The 14243-nt window shown below is 41.4% G+C and overlaps 1 long non-coding RNA gene across 1 annotated transcript in view; it reads right to left on the reverse strand.

The window, feature by feature from the left end:
* LOC147821566 (uncharacterized) overlaps positions 1-12929 on the reverse strand; it is a 35774-nt gene extending 22845 nt beyond the window's left edge. Inside the window, exons 1-2 of the long non-coding RNA XR_015446834.1 lie at positions 12730-12929; positions 6153-6233 (exon numbers count right to left, since the gene is read on the reverse strand). This is a non-coding gene — a long non-coding RNA (uncharacterized LOC147821566). The remainder of the gene's footprint in view (positions 1-6152; positions 6234-12729) is intronic.
* Positions 12930-14243: the final 1314 nt, after the last annotated feature.

Consider the following 14243-nt stretch of genomic DNA (forward strand, 5'->3'; position numbering starts at 1 on the left):
TATTACATACAGAAAACAAGAAAAAGCTCTCACAAAAATAAAGATGTGATTGGAAAGCACAACAAATATGAAGGAAATGGCACAAAAGTGAGGCTCTGGGCGTCTTAGTTACTTTCTCATCCCTGAGACAAAAAACCTGATACCCAAAGTTAAAGGAGGAAAAGTTAGTTTATTTCAGCTCAGTTTGTAGAGGTTTCAGCCCATAGTCGCCAAGGCAGGGTGAAATGGCAGAGGGGCATGGCAGAAGAGATACAGTTCATGTTGTGGGGGGCAGCAAGCAGCAAGCCTACCTTCCCTCTCTCCATTTGTATTCTATCCAGGCTATCAGCCTATTGACTGGTGCTACCCACACCCAGGGTGGGGCTTCCATTACCCACAACCACAGCTATGCTAATTCCAATCCCTGGACTAATTTAGTACCACACACCCTTAATCCCAGAATCACACACCCTAGATCCAGCCAATTTGGAAAAGCCCCACCTAGAGTACATGAGGCTTTGGGGGCACATCTAGATACAAGCCATAACACTCAGGAAGTCGAAGAAAGTATGAAATAGATTTCATCTTTAATGTCAAGCTTGTTAAAGGGAAAACAGTTTTAAAGTAGTTTTCACAGTTGTTCAAAAAAGTCCCTACATTTTTGTATTCAATAGAAATGGGCTCTTGCAGGTAGAACTGTGTCTCCATAGTAATCCTCCAGCCTCAGCCTCCCAAGTCCTGGGATTACAACCATGCACTGCCATGACGTGCAAAAAATTACAGTTATTAGTATTATTGTTACCATAACCAACCAGTGTTATAAATTCCCACTTATGATGGGAATAATGAAGTGCCTACATCATAGGACTATTATGGTAAATAAGATAACACAATTTTAAAAGCCCTTAGCACTTTGGCACATAGTAATTGCTCAGTGAATGGTAGCTATTAGCAGTAGTGGTAACTTTAGTGGTATTGCAGGGTTACAGCTAATGTAAAGGAAGGTTGGCCTATCTACCTCATACATATTCTTTTATTTTTCTTCAGATATGAGTTCATTACTTGGCCACTGAATCCATGAATATTTCCAAATGAGTGCTAAACAGTTTCATTCCTCTAACCCAGATCTATGCCCTGATTGAGCAGGAAGTAGCCAGATTAGTCACTGCCCAAATTCCCTTAAGATTGAGGAAGGCACAAAATGAAGGGGGACTAAAACCAGGCTCTATGGGCCACAACCTACCTGCTGGCATTTACCAAAGTAAAAGTTTATGATTGTATCTTTTACAGCTCAGAAGCACCTGAGAGGATTCTCAGCAGTGTAACCATCAAAAGAGTAAGATCTCAGTCTCCAAGACTCCAAGGGAGGGCAGAATCCTAACCATGGTCATTACCAGCCAGCAGACACAGCTGGCCTGGTCTCATTTACACTAACCGACCCTTGTGCTTCCTCCTCCTGTGACTCGGAGCCCCCGTGCTTCCCCGTAGTTAGTTACTGCTTTTAGTCGCCTTCACAAATCACTAATTCTGGAGGCCACACCACTGAGCTATCAGTCTCCTACTAGCTTCATTTATACCTTGGCTCTAGATAACAGAACAGCTCTGATGTCTGAGTTATGATGCAAACTCCACCCTCAGATCAAGAAAACACCACCATTTTCTTTTCTTTGTTTCTTTCCTTGAAAGAAACTATATGGTCTTGCCATATACTACAGGCTGCCCTTAAACTCAATATGTAGCCCAGGCTGGACTCAAACTCGTGAACCTCTTTCCTCCGCCTTCTGAGCACTGGAATTGTGAGTATGCACCACTACTCTCACCTACCACCCTGCTTCTTCATTCCATAAATATCCTGAAGGCCTGTCCTCAGCTAGATGGATTTGAGATCTGGGTCTCCTAACTCCACTCAGCTGCCTTGCAAATAAACTCTCCTTTGCAAAGTTCATTGCTTCAATGATGGACAAACTACTGTATGCATCAGGCATGACAGGACTGGTTTTGCACACCTGTGATCCCAGCACTCGGAAGGCTGAGGCAGGAGGATCACCGAGAGTTCCAGGTCAGCCTGGGCTATATAGTGAAGTCAAGGCTAGCCAAGACTACATAGCAAGACCCTATCTCAAAACAAAACAAAATAAAACAAACACATAAAAATAAAACAGGGCTGGTTCACTAACGCTGGATCCCTTTAGTGTCATCTAGTGTAAACCCTACCCTTTGCTACTTTCTTGTTCTCTGAGATAAAACAGGCTGCAAGTTTTTCCAAGGCTGACCATGAGAGTCCTTTAAATAGTAACCACTGGACTTTAGTGTTAAAAAGAATTCTGAAGGTGTCAGTCAATGCAATGGACACAGAATATCAGAGTTCCAGATGTGACTGTGCAACTTACAAACCAGATGGGCCATTTCACCCTTCTGCCTTTCCATATTTTCACAGGTAAAATGACAGAAAGGGCTGGGGATTTAGCTCAGTGGCACTGCGCCTGCCTCACAAGCACAAGGTCCTGAGTTCGATCCCCAGTACCAAAAAAATAAATAAATGAAATAAAATAAAATAAAATAAAATGACAGAAAGACCTGTGCTGCCTGCCTGCCAAGTTTATGGAGAAGATCCATGACTTAGTGAGTATTACAACAAAGATAGTAGGCTGGGTGTGATGGCGGCTCATGGCCATAATCCCAGCACGTGGGAAGTTGAGGCAGGAGGATCACTGAGAGTTCAAGGCCAGTTTGAACTACATAGTGAGACCCTGTTACAAAAAAAAAAAAGTCATCGAAGGTTGAGTTAATTAATCTAATTCTTAACAACACCCTTGAACGAGGTAGTTCCCATAGTTACCTCCAGTTTGCACGTGGTGAATTTGAGAAACTAGAAGGTGTGTCAAATCTCTGAAAACTCAAAACACTGGGATAAGAATATTGAGGCATAAAAATACAAACATGACTTTGAGCAAGTCACATCCCCACACTGGGCCTAGTTTCCTCATGAAAAGGTTGAGCTATTTCAAAGTACATCTAAGACTTCAAGAGTTTAAATACAAAAGCTTAGAGTATGGCCCATTGTCTATATACTAAAACTAAATTGTATCAAGAACAAATTCTAATAAATTCACTTATCAAGCTCTCCACAACAGCTGTATTAGGTTCACTTGTTGAAGCATGCATATGACATTTCACCCATTGCCAAATTGTTCCTTTATTTTATGGTTATTTGACAAGCAAGAATGCTTCAAAGTGTTCTGGATATTTCTTCTTTAGAGTATAATAAAAAGACCATGGAACATGCCCAGTAAAGCCTGCTTAATTCAGATTATAATCTAATAATACATTTGTGGCTCCTTTGGTCTGAAATATGCGTACTTTTCTGTAAGGTAAACAAAATGCATTTATTTTTCCATGTTTTAATTGTGAAAGCTTTCAGAAAGAGAGAAGGAAAGAAAGGAGGTGAGAAAGGAAGAGTCACCCATAGGCCTTTGCTCTAACTCAATTCAATGGTTTTCGCTTTTGGATGCTTGCTTCAGTCCTTGGTCAGCTGTGTCCAGACTCTCACAGCTCCTTCATTCAAGCTACGGGTATTTTTTGTCATACTACATATCAGGGCACTCATTGTTTGGGCACTGAATATGCAGCAGTGAATAAGACAAAGGTCCCGGCCCTGGTTACAAGCTCCTGGCAACCACACTTTTATTTCGCTTCTTTTCTTTTTTTTGGCTTAATATTATATCTTCAGCATTTTCCACATGTCTACTTTGAAAGAATGAGGACAAAAAGAATAAAATAGCCTTGATCAGAGGGAAATAGCAAGTTAATGAAACATTGTGCAGTGCTAAGGGAGAGATTTGAAGATGATAATGATGTCTTTTTTGAGTATTGTGTTTGTGATAGGCAGACTACATGATTTACCCACATTATTTCATTTACTTTCATCTTCAGTACACCTCTGAAATAAAAAAATATCATCTCACCCTCATTTTGGATATAAGGAAGCTGACGTTCAGATCAAATAGCTTGTACATGGAAAAGCCAGACTTGGAGTCGAAACACTTTCCTTTACACTTGAGATAGAGTGAGTAGTTTTGATTTCATTCCATTTCTTTATTTTTGGAAGGATAGAAAATGGAGAATATTTCTGAACCACCTTTGCTTAATGTCATAATGACATTTAGGTTTGAAAGGAGACAAATACATAAAAAGGAAATGACAGGCAATTTAGAGGAAAAAGAAAATAGAAAGTGTCCCTTTCTTCTCCTTCCTCACCTTAAGTACTCCCACTGCTTCAGAAACAACAAAGAAAATGATGCAAGCTATTACCAACAGCAGAAAACACAAATGACTAAGATACAGTAACTAGATTGAATAGTCAAGGAATGCCAAAGATTCATACCCTTATTGCATACATGCTCCACTGGTTGAAGGGAAGCCAGGGTCACCTTGAACCGTGAGGTATCACCAAGGTAATAACAACAACAACAAAAAGATTCTAATAATAAGCGTTTCTGGACAGCCATGCAGCTCTTTACAGTCTTCCATGCCCTGTACAGCAACTTCCCAAATATAAGCAATGTGTGGTCACTTACTATCAGAGAAGAATTCCTTCAGACCCTCAATGTTGACGTTGTGTTTTAGCGTTACTTAAATATATGACAACATAAAATGAGAAATAAACTGCTTATGCTTACAGCAGTTAAATAGCTATAATGCCAGAATAAGTTTGCATATTAAATGTAAATAAAACCCAAAAGTCAATACAACTCAAATTACTTAGACTATTTTAATATGATGGATGGTGTTTTTTTCCTGAAACAAAACCACTTTCCTCACTGGGAATATCAGTATGTGCCTTATTAAAACACTGCCTCTGTATTAACTGTGATATTATCTGACTTTGTTTGGAGCAGATATTCATTTAAGCATTAGGTCAACCTCTGCTCTTTTCTCTTGGATCAATAACAATTAAAATAACAATTAAAAGCTCTGGTATATTAGGATTGTAAACAGTGATGCCAATTCTGAAATTGCGTGACAGTATGTGGTTACAAGGTGGTCGTCCACTTAATGCCACCCTGGGAGACAACTTGAGAAGCACAGATTCAGAGATACTAGTAACTAAGATCATAAGCTTTGGGACCTGTCAGATCTGAGAATGCATCCTGGCTCCACCTTTTCCACTTTCTAGTTGAATGAGCTTGGGTAAATTATTTAACATGTCCCTTCCTCAGGTTACCTCCTTCATAAAATGGGAATGATAATAATAGTACTTGAATTTTTCTAGTAGAAACAGGCACCATGACCCACTTTCTATACATGTATGATGTTTAAGCCTGAAACTATAGAGAAAGCAGGAGTCTCTCAGGGCCACTTCATAGCTCCTGTCACTCCAGAATTATATGGAATTGGGAAATTTGGAGGAAAAAAAAGTTCTCCTGGCTCCTTGTTCTAGCCTCACAATAGCGTCACGTGCCATTCCAGGTTCACTGGAAAATGTCATTAAGCCTAAAAAGTGAAACAGTAACAAGGCAACGCCAGTGAATGGACACTTGAAAATCGCCTGTTTTTATCTGAAGCCCCTCAGTAAGGGCTTGCTTTTTGCCTTCCAGCCTGGCATGAATCTGTTGATTCCTGAGGCCCCCAAGGTTGAAAATAGCCCAGCCACTTGCCAATGGTTGGTATATTTTTAGGACCAGCAGGATTGTATGCCTAGAACTTGAGCCAGGCGGCTGGGTAGGACTCTCACCTCCATTTCGTAGCCAGGTCCTGGGCCGCTTGGTACAGTGGCCAGTCACAGAGGAAGAGAGGGTTGTGAGAGCAACAGATAGAAGTAGTGGGAGAAGGAGGAGGAGGTGGATGCAAGAACAGTGGGACGGACGAGTAGAAAGTCATAGCTACTTAATATTTGGTTAAAGTGTAGGAAAGTTGCCGGATGTGGTGGTGCATCCCTGTAATCTTAGCACCTGGGAGGCTGAGGCAGGACAATCACTGAGAGTTCGAAGCCAGCATGAGCTACACAGTGAGTTCAAGGCGAGACTGAACTACAGAACAAGTCCTTGTCTCAAAAATAAATAATATAAAGTATAGGAAAGTTGCATAAATGGTAGAACTCCACAACAAGCAGAAATCATACTAGTAGACCCTTTATTTTAAAAACCATTTAAACAGGATCTGGTAGTACACACCTGTAATCTTAGCATTCAGGCAGCTGAGATAGGAGGATCTTGAGCTCAAGGCCAGCTCTAGGCAATTTATCACGACCCTGTCTAAAAACAGAAAGAAAGGCAAAGAAAAAAATCAGTGAGCTAGAGTTGTAGCTCTGTGGTAGAACATTTACCTACCATGCACAAGGCTCTGGGTTCTATCCTCAGCACCACAAAAAACAATGTAGTTAAAATTGATCTTATTATGTCCTACCAATCTCTAGCAAAAAGCCCAATACACTTGAACCAATAGGGTTTTTTTCTTTATAGTGCTGGAGGTTGAACCCAGGGCAAGTGCTCTACCAGCCAGCCCAATGCACTTAAAATTGTCCACATACCATGTATTTGTCAAATTATACTATAAATGTCCAAATATTTTGCTTTGTCTTACCTCTTATCCCCATCCTACTCAAGAAAAAAAAAATTTCCCCTTGTCTCACTGTGGATCTCTCTATTCTGAGTGATTTATCTGAGACTTTCTTCCAAGCCAACACAATATTCCTTCTAAGCAGAACAGACGCATCCAGATAGGAAGAGATGAATAGATGAGAGAGCAGAACAAGGGAATCTAACCTAATATGGAAGCCAAAAATATTTCCCTGAAGAAATAATAGGATTAAAGTTGATTGTACATAAAAGGTCATAGAAGTTTTATTTGTAATAGTCATAAACTATAAATAGCACAAATGCCCACCAACTGGTAAGTGGATAAGCTGGTATAGCTCTACAATGGAATACTGCTCAGTGGTAAAAGGAAATGAACTTCTGATACACACGACATAGATGAACTTCAAAATACTTGTGCTAAGTCAAAGAAATCAGAACAAAATTCAAAGTATATAGTATATTATTCATTCCATTATGTGAAGCTCTAGGAAATGCAATTTAAACTATAGTCACCGAAAGCAGATCAGTATCTTCCTGCATGAGAGTAGGAGAGGGGAGTGAAGGGAAGGGATGATAAAGAGGCACTGGGAAAGTTTTGGGGGTGATGGAACCGTTCGCTATCTTGATTGTGGTGATGGCTTCATGATGTATGCATATGTCAGAACGTAAATTGCACACTTTAAATAAGTACGGTTTATAGTATGTGCATTACACGTCAATTAGCATATTTGAAAAAGTATTGTTTGAATTTAATTTGAAACCTGAAGGGTGAATAGTAGGTAATTGTGGTGCTGGAATTGAAGGAGAGGTTGAGACAAGGGGAGCAGGTCCCGGGCAGAGAGAACAGTATGCAAAATCTTGAGAAGGGAAAGAGTAGGACATATTCCAGGAGGTCAGAAAAGTCCTGTTTGGATAGAGTTGAAAGATCAAACAGAAAAACTGCAAGGGATGAGGTCAGAGAGGGCAGCGGGGCCCAAAACACGCAGGGCCCCACACTGGTCTATTCTTTTGCCAAATATTTACTAAGTCCTCATGATGCATCAGGAGCCAGTCCGGGTATTTGGGATTCTGTTCGTTTCTAGGGCTGCCCAATAACAAGATACCACACACTGAGTGGCTGAAACAATAGCGATTGATTTTCTTATAGGCTGGGCAGTCTGAGGTCAACAGTGAGCCGCCAGGTTTCTCCAGAGCTCTCTCTGCTTGTCTTGCAGACAGCCATGTTTTCTTACTTTCCATGCCCCTTCTCTGTATGTCTGCGTCCTAATCTCCTCTTCTCATGAGGACACCGGTCAGATGGGATTAGATTCTGAGGTATTAGGGGTTAGGACTTCTTCAACATACAGAGAGGGCCAATTCGCCCTCAAATAGAGATATAGTTACATAAATAACAATGATCCATTGTCTCATGGAACTTGCATCTAGAAGGGGAAGTCAGAAAATAAATAATAATCAGAGTGAAATATATAGACTGTTGGAAGATGAAAAGTAAAAAACAAAAAAGTAAGGGAGAATGGGCAGGATTGGGAATAAGAGCTTTGTGGCAAAAGGTGGAGTAAAATAGAAGGAAAGGGGAAGAGCTATAGATTTTGTTCTTTACCCTAAGGTCACTGAAAGGCCTTTGAAGGTCATTAGAGTTATGACATATTTACTTTTGAAAAATTGCTCAGGTTTGAGGATGTAGGTCAGTGGTACAGAGCTTTCCTAGCATGTGCAAGGCCCTGGGTTCAACCCCCAGCACCCCAAGATCCCTTATGGAAAATGGAATATAGAATGAGAGAGGAAGGCAGGAGGTAGTGCAGGTCAGGGGCTGGAACAAAATGAAACATAACACTGGCTCTGAACTAAGCACCATCGAGGAATGGAATGATGCAGATAGATTTAAGATATGTTAAGGAGCCAGATGTGGTGGTGCACACCTGTGCTTGGGAGGCTGAGGTAGGAGGATCGCTGTGAGTTCAAGGCTAGCCTGGACTACAAAGTGAGGCCCTGTCTCAAAAAAGCAAAACAAAACAAAACAAAAAGATATGTTAAGGAAATAAAATCAAGATGAATTGGTGATTGATTGAATATAGACCGTGGAGAAAATGGACAAGACAAAGATGACTCCTCTAGGGTGCTGTCTTGCATGATAAAATGCATAATGGTGTCATTCCCTGGGATAAGGGAGGACCTGGTTTGGGAGAGAAGATCATGACTTTGACTTTGGATGTGGTGAGGGAAATGCCCGTGTGACACTCAGGTGGTCAGTTAGATGTGTGCGTCTGGAGGGCAGAGGAAGTCCATGGACTGGAGGCAAAGACAGAGTTGAGAACTAGCAATTCTATTAGAGACAGTGTCTTGCTGTGTCATCTAAGTTGGCCTTGAATTCACTAATTTTCTCAGGTTGGCCTTGAACTTACCATCCTCCTGCCTCAGCCTCCTGAGTACCAGGATTACAGCTGTGGGCCATGCTTAGCTTGGAACTACAGTTTATAGATGGTAGAAGCAATGGGAATGCCTGAGTTCAAGACTGCCTGACAAGGCTATTCTGTTTCCCTGGTGTGTTTGATTTCCCACTTTGAAACAACTTCACACATTTCTGCCCCTTAACCAAACCACAAACATGTACATCCAGGGCCGGGATTTAGCTCAATGGTTCCACCGCCTGCCTTGCAAGTGCAGGGTCCGGAGTTCAGGACCCATATATGTCCACTACCATCAGTAGCAGTTGAGCTCCAGATCCCAAACTCTTCTGAATCTTGCCCATTATTCTCTCTTGAGTACCCTCGGCCACTCCTCTATACTTTCTCTGTCCCACAATCACTTACACAGGCTCAAGTCTCTTGTATCTTTAAAATAATTTTCCTTGACCCCTCTCCCCTCTCCAACTATCATTCTTTCCCCCCCCCTCATTATTGAACTTCTTCAGGGGCCAGGGATTTAGCTCAGTGGTTCTGCTGCCTGCCTTGCAAGCTCGAGCTCCCGAGTTTCGTCCCTGGTGCCAAAAAAAACAAAACAAAACAAAAAAGACAAAAAATAAAAAAATAAACTTCTCCAAAGTGTTCTATATTCTTACTGCCTCATTTTTCACTTCCCACTCTTTTCTCAATCTACCTTCATCTGTATTCCACCCCCACCACCCACTGAAAGCTTTTGAGAAGGTCAGCAGGATCTTCATGTCCTCAAATCTAATGGGAATTTTTTGATTCTCATCTTTTTTGCTAGACAACAATGGAAACAAAGATTGTTCTCTTAAAGTGACAAGCTCACTTCATTCTCTTATGAAAAGAATCTGTCAAATCTCTTCTGAATAACCACCGTTTGCTACTTATTCTTCACTGCAAAATGGACTTCCATGAAAAACGAGTTCAGTTTAGTTTGCAACTCAACTAAGCAAATTGGTTTTTAAGACAGCCATTATACCTTTGTATGCAGAGTGCTCTAGGCCTATTTCCTATTTTGCCACACAGCATAGTAATAAGACCTATATTCAAGGGTTGAGATATAATAGTTAAATCTTTTTACTGCTTGATCGGGTAAATTTGGATGTTTTTCTTTTTTTCACTTATTAGTACGCGTTTGCAGTACATAATGATTACATTTACTGTAGGGAACTGGTACACATACATGACACATTTCAATTCCTTGTTTCCCCTTCCCTCCATCCCCCAAATTTTTCTTTTTTCTTTCTTCAAGTGTGTGGTAATGAAAAATACAATGATCATTAGTATAATTCAGGGCCACTGCTATTGGTTTTGTACTGTCAGTAAAAATGTCCACATAAGGAAAAAAGGGCAACCAGTCATGGGATCATATACCTGGGTGAGGCAGAAAGGTTGCTTGAGACCAGGAGTTTGGAGCTAGCCTGGACAGCAGAGCAAGATCTTGTCTCTTAAAAAGAATAATAAATTATTAAGAATACAAAAAGGCAGTTAATGACTATTACTATGCAAATACTTTTGACTTTGTGAGACTTTGGGAAAGGACCTTCATGGACCACAAGAGGCTGTGGAAGGAAGATCTCTAGTTCCAGGTCAGTCTGGGCAATATGATGAGATCCCATTTCAAAAATTTAGAAAAAAAAAAAGGAAGAAGAAAGAAAGTAGAATTTGGAATTATAATAAAAATGTTAAGTAAATTAGGATAAGTTTCTCCTGATTACAAGGTCTGGTGTGTAACTGTTGGAGTGGGTGGCTGTATGGAGAAGAAGCTCACAGGAAATAAGTAGGTTAAGCGATAGGATATCCAGGGAAATGGGGGAGCTGACCAGGTAGACACTGACATTCCCAGAATGATGGCAGCAGGCTCCCAGTATTTGAAATTGTAGTGGTGTTTTCTGGAATACCTATGCTGTTACAACAAATCACTATTCAGTACTATAAAGAACAGAAATTTATTTTCAAAAAAAGCTATTGGATTACTATTATCAATAAAGGCCTCAAACTCACGGCAATCCTCCTGCCTCAGCCTCCCAAGTGCTGGGACTACAGGCATACACCACCATTCCCAGCTTCTACAGTTTTAATCTGAAGAAGATCTCTTGGCTTGTCGTGCAGTATTTCAGCCAATATGGCTGCCAAAATCACTTTCACTGTGGTCAACTTTACCAAAAATGCTGCAGCTATAGCAGATGACTGAAGGTACAGAAGTGGTTTGGGTTGCTGGTGGTTAAATTGTAACAGTTTTTTCTCACCTATTTTCAGAGCCTTGCTAATGCTGGGGCTACAAGAGTACTACTGGACCTGAAACTCACTGGTCCTTTACAATCACAAGGGGACAGATGTCCAGTGTGGTGGCATACATCTGTAATTCCAGCACCCTGGGAGGCTGAGGCAGGAGGATCAAAAACTTGAGTCCAGCCTGGGCAACTCAGTGCCTCAGTGAGATCCTGAATGAATGAGAGAGAGAAGGGGGGGGCTAGGAATGTAGCTCAGTCCTGGGTTCAATTTCCAGTACTTCCAAAAAGAAAAACGTTTTATGGAGTGATGCAGAGAACCACAATGTTTTCACAATCGCCACTATTTTACAAATAAGAAAACTATGGGGACACATAGCAAACTTGCCCAAGGCCACACACAGCTAGGAAGTGTCAAGATGAGATTTTTACTCAGATCTGAATGCCTCCTATACATGCTCTTAATCACTGCACAGCAGTACCGGATACCTGCCTCTTGCTGTGCACATTTTGAAAAATACTTTCGACTGGATTATAGGTCCTGTCATGTTTGAAGTACAAAATCACATGGACTGAAGTGGAAGATAATTATATACAAGCTATGTCCTAAGTATGTGTTATTGCGGGATTTCCCTGGCATGGTTTACTCATCCCAATCAGTGAAATCATCTACGCCATGGTGAAGAAACATTCCCAAGTGTGCTGTGGCATCCACGCTTACTTTAAAAACATGGGGTTTTTTCAGGGATATTTGTTCCACCTGCCTTCCAAATTTGCCCAAGAAGAGAGAAGATAAGTAAGTTGGTGATTGTGATATGTCTTTGAGGTTTAAAGAAATATTAGTGTTGCTCTTTGGCACACTTCCCCAACAGGGGAAAAGAGCAAAAATCACTGGAGTTTGATGCAGGACGGAAGCAAAATGGCATACACAAATATCCAAGAGCAAGGAGGTTCAGAGATATGAGGAAGTACAGTCTAGAAATCCTCTGTAGGCTCCTGAGATATGAGCTGGAATTTCTTGGGGGGGCGGTGGCTCAAGCCAGTATTTTTCTTAAATATTTTGTTTTTGTTAGAGTACTTTTAGTTTCATAGAAAAACTGAGAACAAGATACAAAGATATGCCATCTAGCCTTTATCCCCCCACATGCACAGACCCCCTGCCAATGTGCCCTTGAAATTTTCCCACCCGGCTGACTCAGTGGCCTTTGACCTTTTTTTCTCTCATATCCTCGATTCTTTGTGTGTGTGTGAGAGACAGGGTCTTGCTATGTAGTTCATCCTGGCCTCGAACTCACAGCAATCCTCCTGCCTCAGCCTCCTGAGTGCTGGAATTATGTGCATGCTCCACCACTCCTGGCTACATCCTGGATTCTTTATAATAGTGACTAACATCTATGATTGCCTACTATGTTCTAGTCTCTTTACAAACTTGCTTTATTTCCTCTATTCAAGCCACCATAGGGAGGAAGGTTTTACAGTTGAAGGAGCTGAGCTCAGAGAAGTTAAGCAACTTACCCCAGTTTCCATAGCTCATGACTCCATGTTCCTCCAGTAAACCGCACTGTCTCACATGCCTCATTCCATGACCATCTTCTGTAGTCACAAACAATTCCTGACTTTCCTTTTTACCCCCTTCATACTATGCCTAAGACCCTTCCTTTGCCTTGATCAAGTTTTTTCTAGCTTGTTGACCAGACTGCCTTTGTAACAGTGTTGTAACCTGACAGGTGCAAAGAGAACAGGTGCCCTGGTTGCTACAACAGAAAGTCAAAACCATCCTTGGCTCTGCCCGAAGGCTCACTAAGTCAGAGGCCCCTTGTGGCATTCCTGAGGCCGCCCCCAGCTCCTGAGGCATGGAAAATGTACCCGCTATTTAAATAGTTAAACAAAATCATTCATGCGCGGTGTTAACATCTAGCAGGCAACTGAATAAAGTGCTTGTTTAGTGATTTTTTGAAAAATTAATATGATCATAAGATGGAGAGGATGAGGAATTACAGGGCAATTTCTCTGTAGTTTGATTCTGTAAGTTTAGACCAGGAATTGGGGCAGGAGAAAGTCTAGGTTCAGGTCCCTGAACAGAAATTTCTGGCCAGGCCTGCCACAGACTCAGTCTAGTCCAGCACCTTATTGTATAGATGAATGAATTTCAAAGGGCAGGAAGAAGAAAGCACTTGCCCAGAGTCTAGTTAGTGTGGCAATGGGGATAGGTTCCTACTCCTGCAGAAAGTACTCCAGGCAATTAAAATGATATCTATTCTCTGCTCTACCGCCAAATGACTGCAGTTATGCTTCGTACTCCTTACTTTTTCCAAAACAAGCCATGGCAAGAATGAACAAGAGAGGACATCACTCCAAAGGCTACCAAAACGAACGAACTACGCCACATGTCTGAATGGGAATGTTGAGAGTATACGGCTGAAGGGACTATAGGTCTAGACTGTCAGTAAATGAGAATGTAGCTGAAGTCTTGCTGATAACGAATCCTGGGATTTGCCACATCCTCCAGTCCCCAGCTCTTGCCTCAAGTTAATGGGAGAACTAGACAGTGTTCTCTACTCACCTCATAAGATGCTTCTCAAGCCAACCTCAGTTAAAATCAGTACACCTATATAGAGACTATGCACAACAGTCAGTCCTAATCCCATGATTGTCAGTGGCATTGCCTAGTGAACTCTGCAGTTTTCCTGAAGTGGCTGACACAGATTTTACCAAAGGGGGGACTGTTTACTCAACAGACATTTCCTGAATGATGGCATTTGCACAGCATGAGGCTAGGACATGAGAATACAGAAGTACAAAGTTGACTGTGGCTGTCCCCAATAAGCTCCCAGTCAAGTGGGCAAAGCAGATAGTGAGCAGACAACTCTAAAGGTCAACATGAGTATCCACAATATATCAGGCACATTGCAAACCTCAGGGATGCCAAGGTGGATGAGACCAACTCCAGCCCTTACCACCTAAGAGACAGAGGAAAACAGTGACAGCACAGTATTTCCGCTATGAAAGAAGTCTGGAAAGAGGAATCT

The sequence above is a fragment of the Heterocephalus glaber genome, unplaced genomic scaffold (genome assembly GCF_053883595.1).
Source record: "Heterocephalus glaber isolate CG9 unplaced genomic scaffold, H.glaber_assembly_v1.0 deba00001729, whole genome shotgun sequence".
In the NCBI taxonomy this organism is placed as follows: Eukaryota; Metazoa; Chordata; class Mammalia; order Rodentia; family Bathyergidae; genus Heterocephalus; species Heterocephalus glaber.